Consider the following 8,963-nt stretch of genomic DNA (forward strand, 5'->3'; position numbering starts at 1 on the left):
CGCGGAGGCGTGGGGGAAGGGCGCCGGCCACGGGGGCCCGCGGCCACCCTGCCCAGTCATTGGAGGAGCCTCGCCGCACCGTGGCGACGAAGCGGCTCCGGGCGGGCTGGGGCCCGGGAGGGGCGGAGGTAGCCGGAGGGACAAGATGGCGGCGGGGGAGGAGGGCGCCGCAGGCCGAGTGGGCGGGATGACGTCGCGGCCTGGAGGCCCCGCCCTCCGCGCTCCGCACCTCTCTCCGGCCGCCACGTCAGCGCAGAGCAGCGGCGGCGGCGACAAGGGAGGCCACTGAGGCGGCAGCGGCGGCGGGGGAGGCCACCGAGGCGGCGGCTGCGGTGACTGCTTGGCTTGGGCAGGCCCCCGAGGCGACAGCCGGAGAGCCTTTGTCAGACGCGCAGAGATCCCAGGCGGCGGCGGCGGCGGCGGCGGCGGCGGCCTCCCGTAAGCCCCGAGGCTAGGCCCCGGCCCGGCCCGGCCCGGCCCGGCCCGGCCAGCGCGCCCGCTGGGTAAGGCCCCTCGCCCCGATTCTCCTCGCGGTCGCCCCCACCCCCCACCGCCACCATTTCGGCCACCATCCCCGCTCCCATCCCTGCCCCCCCCTGCAGGATGGCGAGCAGCATCGTCGGGGGCAAGTACGAGCTGCTGCGTAAGGTGGGGGCCGGCTCGTTCGGCGACATCTACCTGGCCATCAACATCACCAACGGCGAGGAGGTGGCCGTGAAGCTGGAGTCGCAGAAGGCCAAGCACCCGCAGCTGCTGTACGAGAGCAAGCTGTACAAGGTGCTGCAGGGCGGGGTGGGCATCCCACACATGCGCTGGTACGGCCAGGAGAAGGACTACAACGTGCTGGTCATGGACCTGCTGGGGCCCAGCCTGGAGGACCTCTTCAACTTCTGCTCGCGCCGCTTCACCATGAAGACGGTGCTGATGCTGGCCGACCAGATGATCAGCCGCATCGAGTACGTGCACACCAAGAACTTCATCCACAGGGACATCAAGCCCGACAACTTCCTGATGGGCATCGGGGCCCACTGCAACAAGCTGTTCCTCATCGACTTCGGCCTGGCCAAAAAGTACCGAGACAACCGAACCAGGCAGCACATCCCCTACCGGGAAGACAAGAACCTCACTGGCACCGCCAGGTACGCCAGCATCAACGCCCACCTGGGCATCGAGCAGAGCCGCCGAGACGACATGGAGTCCCTGGGCTACGTCTTGATGTATTTTAACAGGACCAGCCTGCCTTGGCAAGGACTGAAGGCCGCCACCAAGAAGCAGAAGTACGAAAAGATCAGCGAGAAGAAGATGTCCACCCCGGTGGAAGTGCTCTGCCAGGGCTTCCCGGCCGAGTTCGCCATGTATCTCAACTACTGCCGGGGCCTGCGCTTCGAGGAGGCGCCCGACTACATGTACCTGCGGCAGCTCTTTCGCATCCTTTTCAGGACTCTGAACCACCAGTACGACTACACCTTCGACTGGACAATGTTAAAGCAGAAAGTTACATAAAGGCCAGGCCAGCAAGGCCCCTCAGGCGAGGAGGGTCAGCCGACCCCCGACCCCCGGGGGGCCAAGCATAAAGAGAAACCCACGAGATAGAGCAGATCAGAGCAGATCATGTTACTCCCCAAATGTAGCCGTTTTAGTTCACATGTACACTTGCTGGTGGTTGTGGGCAACCATTTACTCGGTGTAAAGGACTTCATTTCGGTATAAACTGACTGTGGTCAACACATTCTGAGTTGTAGCTGCTGTGTTTGTGAATGTTAACTGACATAGTGAAACATGATGTTCAGTTTTCTATTGTATTTTTCAAGGGGAAACGTTCACTAAATGGCTGACACACAAGCGGTGGAGAGGAATTGTGCATATGCCAAGTTTCTGTTACCTTTTATTTCCATCCAACTGTAACCCTGACTTTGTGCTTTGAGATCCTGTTTCAAAAGAATGGCATGAACAGTTTTCAACCATGGTTGTGATCATTGTAAATGCTAACAATTGTAAGCTTGTGGAGTTTTGTTTTTTCCTCCCTGGGGTTTGAATGTTGTAAAACTTAAACATTCTTAAATTTGTTGGCTTCTATGTGCAAGGCAGCTGACAAGGTAGCAACCAAAGATTCCAGTTTTTAAGCATATGAAAGACTCTGCCTGCTTAATGTGCTAGAAATAACATCATCTAAGTGAAGACTTTAAGAAAATCTTAGTGACTACTAGATTATCTATAGTGCTCTGCATTAATTCTACAATGTTCTTGGTATTAAAAAAAATAGCCTATTTGTCACCAAAATTTTGTTAACATCTTATGAATCTGTATGTAAGTTGCTTATATAAATGTAATCACTGTAAACATCTATATGACCTGGAATTTTGTTTTTATGTTCAAATGAGAGTTGTTTTGTTTACAAGTTCATTAAAAACTAAATATTGACTCTGTTTAAAAAAAAACATGGGATATGTGTGGTGAATGCAAATGAAGAACTGAGGGTGGTGAAGCTGTAGTGAGTAGTCGTGAACCTGGGTTATTGGGGAAATAGTGGTACCTTGGACAGTGCTAGTACTAGTGGAGAAGAGGTCGGGGTGGTGGGAAGAAAATGATACATGAACCAGGAGCCAAGGGAGGAGGGTTAGACCGATCCTGTAGGTGATCCTGGGGTTAGAGCAAGTTTTGAGAATGAGTGATACAATTTTTCCATCTTAAAGATAAGATGTGACTAATTTTCAGTAGGCTGCCCCAGTGTGGTTCAGAAAACAGTGTCCTTTCTGGCAATCACCAAATTATTGTTGGCATAGATATAAACAGCCTATTTCATATTTTGATTGCATCCCAAATATTCACCCCTGTTCCCTGGGAATTATCCTGTTTTCAAACTATGATCTCTGGTAGGATTTCCCACATCTCCAGTGTCTGCTGTATTACTTACAAATGCCAAAGTAACCTAGAAATATAGGCTTTTGTATGTACATTTGAATAATAAATAAAATCAGAGCAAGACCATTGTCTCCCAAATCAAAATTTCTGCTAAGAAGTAGCTCTGATTCATAAATCAGTTACAGCATGCAGATTCACTTCCTCTTGCCCTCTTACATAGCCAGCTTATTTGAGGTATCATTCCAAATTATAATCTTTTCCCAAATCTTGAGAAATTTATAAACATCCTAACAAAATAATCTCATGAGCCCATCGAAATTAATTATTTATTATTACTCTAAATTGATGAATCTCTTATGGAAAAACATTCCGTGCATCTCTATTTTGTCATTTAGAAACCAATATAGGGGAGCTATCGAGTTAATCACAGCAACAAAGGGATAGCAGCATCAATTGTGGCTCACGGATCAAATATGCCACGAAGCATTATCCCTGATTACTTTATCAAATCCAAGAGGAACAAATTTCATATTCTAAAGTCAATGGATTGTTCCTTGTTTTCACAAAGTTTTCCAAATCTATACAAATATCAATCAGCAGCTTTAGAATTAGGCTGGAAAAGTATTAGATAATCTCATCTATCAATTTAGAAGTAGTCTCTTTAAAGAGTCTCTTTTCACTAAGTTTCTGGGAGAACGATTTCCTGGTACAAATTCCTTCTCCAGTATAAGATCTTCATTGCCCTTTATAGCCCATGAATTTTAGAAAAATTCTGTGTTCAGTGTGCACTTTGGCAACAAATGGAAATTGTTTTCCATTAGAAAATAAGGTACCCTGGGTTGGCTAGGTGTCACAGTGGATAAAGCACTGGCCTTGGAGTCAGGAGTACCTGGGTTCAAATCCGGTCTCAGATACTTAATAAGTACCTAGCTGTGTGGCCTTGGGCAAGCCATTTAACCTGATTTGCCTAGCAAAAAAAAAAAACCCTAAAAAATTAAAAAAAAAAGAAAATAAGGTACCCTGTATTTATAATTAATGCTTTTCTGTGAAAGGAGATTATAGTTCTACAGCAGTTCAACTCCTCTCTATCTTTTCTTCTCCATTTGTGACAATGTTTGCAACCCTAGGGTTTCTTCTTTCCCTTTACTACTTTTTGTTTGCTTGGTTTTCAGTTCCTAGGGATTCTAACAAATTGCTTACAAAAAATAAGTACCCTACCCTCCTCCCAGGTCACATGAGATGCCATACTAGACAATTTGATCCCCACAATCTCTCAGTCCTCTCCAATACAGAAATTATGTGTCAAAGATAAAACAACTTCAGCAGTTTCCATATTTTAGGACACCCAGAATTCAAAAAAAGGTTCAAAAAGCAAGACAAAAACAAAACAAAAAAAAATCCTTAGATGCTCAGTGACCCTAAATTCATTCCCCACCCCTCCCCCACCTCCCATGCTAACAGCACTGAGGCCAAACTTGCATGCCTTCACCCTGTTCCCCCCTCCCTTTTGCCAGTGCCATAGAGACTCTGGCTCCAAGCTGTGGAAATTTGTTTGGACCTCAACAGCCAGATTAGCTACAGCCTTTTAGGAGCAAAAGTCTGTCAGGGACTGCAATCTGGAATTACCATTGTGACCATGTTCTGAATTGCCAGTGCCAGTGAAAACAGACTCTGAACCACTGGTGCTGGGTCAGAGAACTAAGGAAAAGAGGTAGAGGTAGTGTGACAGGACAATTTGTGTGTGTGTGTGTGTGTGTTCCTCCTCCATTCCCCCTCCCCCTCAACCCCAGCACTCTACCAAGCCAGAGGGAAGGAGCACATCATCCAGCTGGGGCCAGTTCTGACCACCCAAAAGTCATTTTGGAGCACAGAGAGAGACCTAGTCTCCTAAACTGTGAATTACTCAGTGAGGGAGGAAGCTGGAATACATTTGAAATACAGCCTACAAGAAACTACAATCAGAGGAGGATTAGGAAGAGAGTGATAAGGAAAATTGAGGTGTGTATGGAGGGAGGAAAGACTGAAAGTAACAAAGATTTCAGGAAGAAGAAATTTCAAAGACCTCAAATATAATCAGATAAATTAACAGAAAAAAACCTTAACTGAAAACGAAATGAGCTATGTTTTTGCTTTTATTTAGTTTTTGTTTGATTATTAGGATTAAAGCTAACCTTAAAATAAAACAGATTAATATAGATTGTCTCTTAAGTCTAAATTGCCTATAGATTTAGTGGATGGGTAGATTAAGAAGATTTGATCGTTTAGTAGCAGATAATTTAGAAAAATAAAATAATCATAAGATTGTAAGGTTTTTAAAAGACTGAATTTCTCTTTCTAGCAGAAATCACAGTTGATCACAAACTAAATTCCCCTTTCTTCTTAGAGTCTAAATTAAGTAATGGACTATTCTGAGAAAGATTGGGAAAGGGATGACTGCTAACCCCTGATCACAAACTCCTCTTTCCAGGAACACTTTCTGGTTGCAAAAGATACCACCTGGAGCAAAGGATGACTGGCATAGGAAGAAGAAAGTGTGGGAGAAACTAACTAGTTAGGTGACCAGCCTTGTCCAATAGAACTAAGTTCAAAACCTGTTTCTATAATTGTTCCAACTTCTTTCTGTAATAAAATCCATCTCTGTAAATCACTTCTTATCTCTGAGGAGTCAGGTGACCAGGTTTGATATACAAATGCTAGATTTACAGATTAAATCATAGATGACTCAGTTTCCTTTTTATTACAGATAATCAATTTGAACAGTTAGCACCCCAGATGGGACCTGAGAGATTGACTCCAGACTTCAAGAAATGGTCTTCTCCAAGAAATTTCTCCGAGTGCTCCCCAGTCATCAAGGGACTTCTTTTCAAAAGATCACCTTGGAGGTTTTGGACTCTTTTCATTCCAGAACCTAAAGTTTTCTGAGGCTAAGGTAAGCCTCTACTTTGAGGAGGAAATCACCAAGACCACCAAATTTTACTCAGCAGAGATTGTTAAGCAAAAAATTCTAAGGGTCTTTCACATTTAAGGTAGCCCCCACTTTGAAGAAGAAAAGGCTTTTGTTAGAGGGTTTACTCCAATTAGTGAGGAAGTGTGTTTTTTTAAAAGAAAGAGCCCTTTACTAGAAGTTTTTAAGAGAAGAAAAAAGAGGAAAAGTTCTTTAAGAAACAAAATAGGAATTTCATTTCTCTTTTAAAAATTCTTTTTTTAAAGTGCGATTTAGCAGAGAACCCAGAAAAAGTAGAATTCTCTATTAGGAATTTGTTCTAAATAAAATGAAATCTAAAAAAAAAGAGTTCCTAGAAAAGGAAAACTGCAAAATTGTGTTTCTCTCTTAAAAAGATTTTATATATCCACACTCACAAAGTACACTTTGGGTGAATCCAACTGGCCAATTATAACAAAGCAATTTGACTTTGTTTCTAAATTGTACTTTCTTATTGATAAGATTATAAAAACAATAACGCAAACAGTTAACAGGATAAGTAATCTTAAATTGACAGTAAGACCCCAGCCCACAAGACTAGAGGAGACAGGTAGGATCCAAACTTCAAAATCTCCTAGACAACTTAGAACTTTAAACATGATTTAATGCTATTTGTCTCTATTTTGTGAATGACCAAACTAAGTTTAGCAATAGTAGATTCCTTACTTCAGATAGAAAGGAACCTTATACAATTAGGAAAATCTTTAAGAGAATGGGAAATCTCAGCTGTCTTATGAGGGCTTTGTGCTAATTCATGCTGGCAGGTGCTTTCAAGCATTTGCTTTGTTCTATGCTTTTTCCTGTGGTCTAATAAACTAGGGGGCAAAAACTGGAAAAAGTAAAATTTTTCAAAAAGTCTTCATAAAAGACAAGTCTCTCTTTTCTCTATTTCCAGTTTTGGTCACATTGGACATTGCAGTGGTGAAAGAGAGATAAATAATAATAGAGACTAAATTTGCTATTCTCTGTTGGAAAATATTAAAATCAAGATTGAAAATTTTTATGAATATTTTGATAAGTTTTGGGGGTACCCACAAACTGTAAAGTTTATTGAAAACAAAAATTGACAGAATAGTTATTCAACATAACTTTAAAAATGACTATAGAGTTAGATTGTTGAAACTGCAGTTTGAATTTTAAGAACTGTTTTATGAATCATAGAATCTATTCAGGAGAGATTTGGTAAAATTTAGAGAAATATTGAAATTAGAAATTAATAAAATTCCAGTGAATTTAAAAAAAAATTCCACAACTCAGAATTTAAAAAAGAAAAAAAAAACACATTTGCTAAGTACTAAGCAGTTTCAATTAGTCAGTCTCTAAGTCTGAAGTTTTGTGAAGTGACACTGTGAAATTGGTTTTAATTTTAGTGTAGATGAAAGATGTTCTTTAAAATTGGAATTAATGTTGAGACAAATTTACTGCAGGAAGGAAGTGTGGAAATTTTTATGATTAGAAGGCGGAACAGGAAAATTTTCAACCAGCTTCAGATTCTAAAAGAATAAAAACAATAGCATTAAAATTTATTTACCTTTTTGTTACTTACTATTTTAACATAACCAGCCTAAGCTACTCAACAAGTTCTGATTGGAACTCCCAGATTGAGGGTGAATCCCAAAGTGCTTAAATGTTTTGGAATCAGGAAGCAACTAAAAGTAAGTGAAATTTATTATTTTTTTTACTGTCACTTAAATCAATTGTTTAGATAAATTGGAAGCACAGTAAAACTTGGGGGGGGGGGATTTGAAATCAGTGGAAGTGGAGATATCTTCAAAACTGTATTTTGGTAGAATTATAATTATTAAGGTTTTGATAAGTTAGGGCCAGAATTGTTAAAGAAACTTAAACAAGAATATGGCATTATAGGAAAGTATAGGAGCAAATTAAGTGTATACATGCTTAAGGGAGAGGGCTTAGACTACACAAAAGATCAACGTAAAAAGAGTAAATGGCTTATAAATATTATTATACATTTTGAGAGAACAGAATCTGCAAATTATTTAAGGACGTTTCTTGCCTCATTGTCAAACATAAATTGAAGCATAGGTACATTGATAATATTGGATCTTGAAATTGGAAATTCTGGTAGCTAATGACTTTTGTGAAAGTTAGATTTTAAAATTCTCATCATTAGTAACTATACAGCTATATTTCATTTAGGTGAATTCGTAGTGTGGTAAGGATTTCTCTTAATTGAAAATCATTGGAAAATTAATGAAGCTAATAACCTAAAATATTGGAAAATATTAAAACTTTGTAAAAGGAAGAAGCATTAGGAATGAAGATCATTCGGAGTCAGTAGCACCAAAACAGAAACTGTTTTACACAATACTATTAACCCATGTATTGAGAAAGAAAAGCAGTTTAAATGTGGAGAAAAACAATGCAATACTTCATTTCAAGTGCATGATAAAATAAACAGCAATTATAATGAGAGAAGTCCCAGAGATTCTTTAAGATACCAATAACTATGCCATTTCTGTGCCATAGTTTGACCTGCGTCATGAAATAGGTGGCTGAATAGTTTTCCAGCATAAAAGAGGTTAACTTTGAGACTCCCAGCTCTTCAATGGGAATTAGAAGGGACTTTATGTTTTGCAGTGATTCTGAGTAAGTTGTATATTTGCTACTTATACAAATGAAAGTCTTTAAAGAAATTAAGAATGAATTCTGAATTTGTAAGCCAAAGGGAACCAAAAAAGGTTGATAGTATTGCAATTAATTGGTTTTGTATAATAAAAACTTGTGTTAACGTGTAAAGAACAAAGATCAATTTTGTAAGCAACCTTAGAGATGAATGGAAAACAGACTAGAGAAATCAAGCAAACAGATGAAAGTAAGAGAAGCATCAGATGAGGTAACAAGGGAAGTCAGTTTGGAAGTGTTTTTTTATAAAATGAAAAGAAAAAAAACCGGACAGTGTATGTGAGCAAGTAGATGGGTATAGAGTTTAGTGAAAACTGGAGTCTGCATTGACACAGTGTGAATACAAGGTTTGAAAGTAAAAGGGATTGAAGTTTCAAAGAAAAGGGAAATCTGAAGAATAGTTTTGGTGTTACTAAGAAATATTTTTTTTTATAAAAGAATTTGGGTATAATTTCTTTAGAAATGCCTTAAG

General features: G+C 40.5%; 1 pseudogene; it reads left to right on the plus strand.

The window, feature by feature from the left end:
- The first annotated feature begins 546 nt into the window (after positions 1-546).
- Positions 547-2,486, plus strand: LOC141497255 (casein kinase I pseudogene; annotated as a pseudogene).
- The last annotated feature ends 6,477 nt before the right edge of the window (positions 2,487-8,963 follow it).

This window comes from Macrotis lagotis, chromosome X (genome assembly GCF_037893015.1).
Source record: "Macrotis lagotis isolate mMagLag1 chromosome X, bilby.v1.9.chrom.fasta, whole genome shotgun sequence".
Taxonomy (NCBI): domain Eukaryota; kingdom Metazoa; phylum Chordata; class Mammalia; order Peramelemorphia; family Peramelidae; genus Macrotis; species Macrotis lagotis.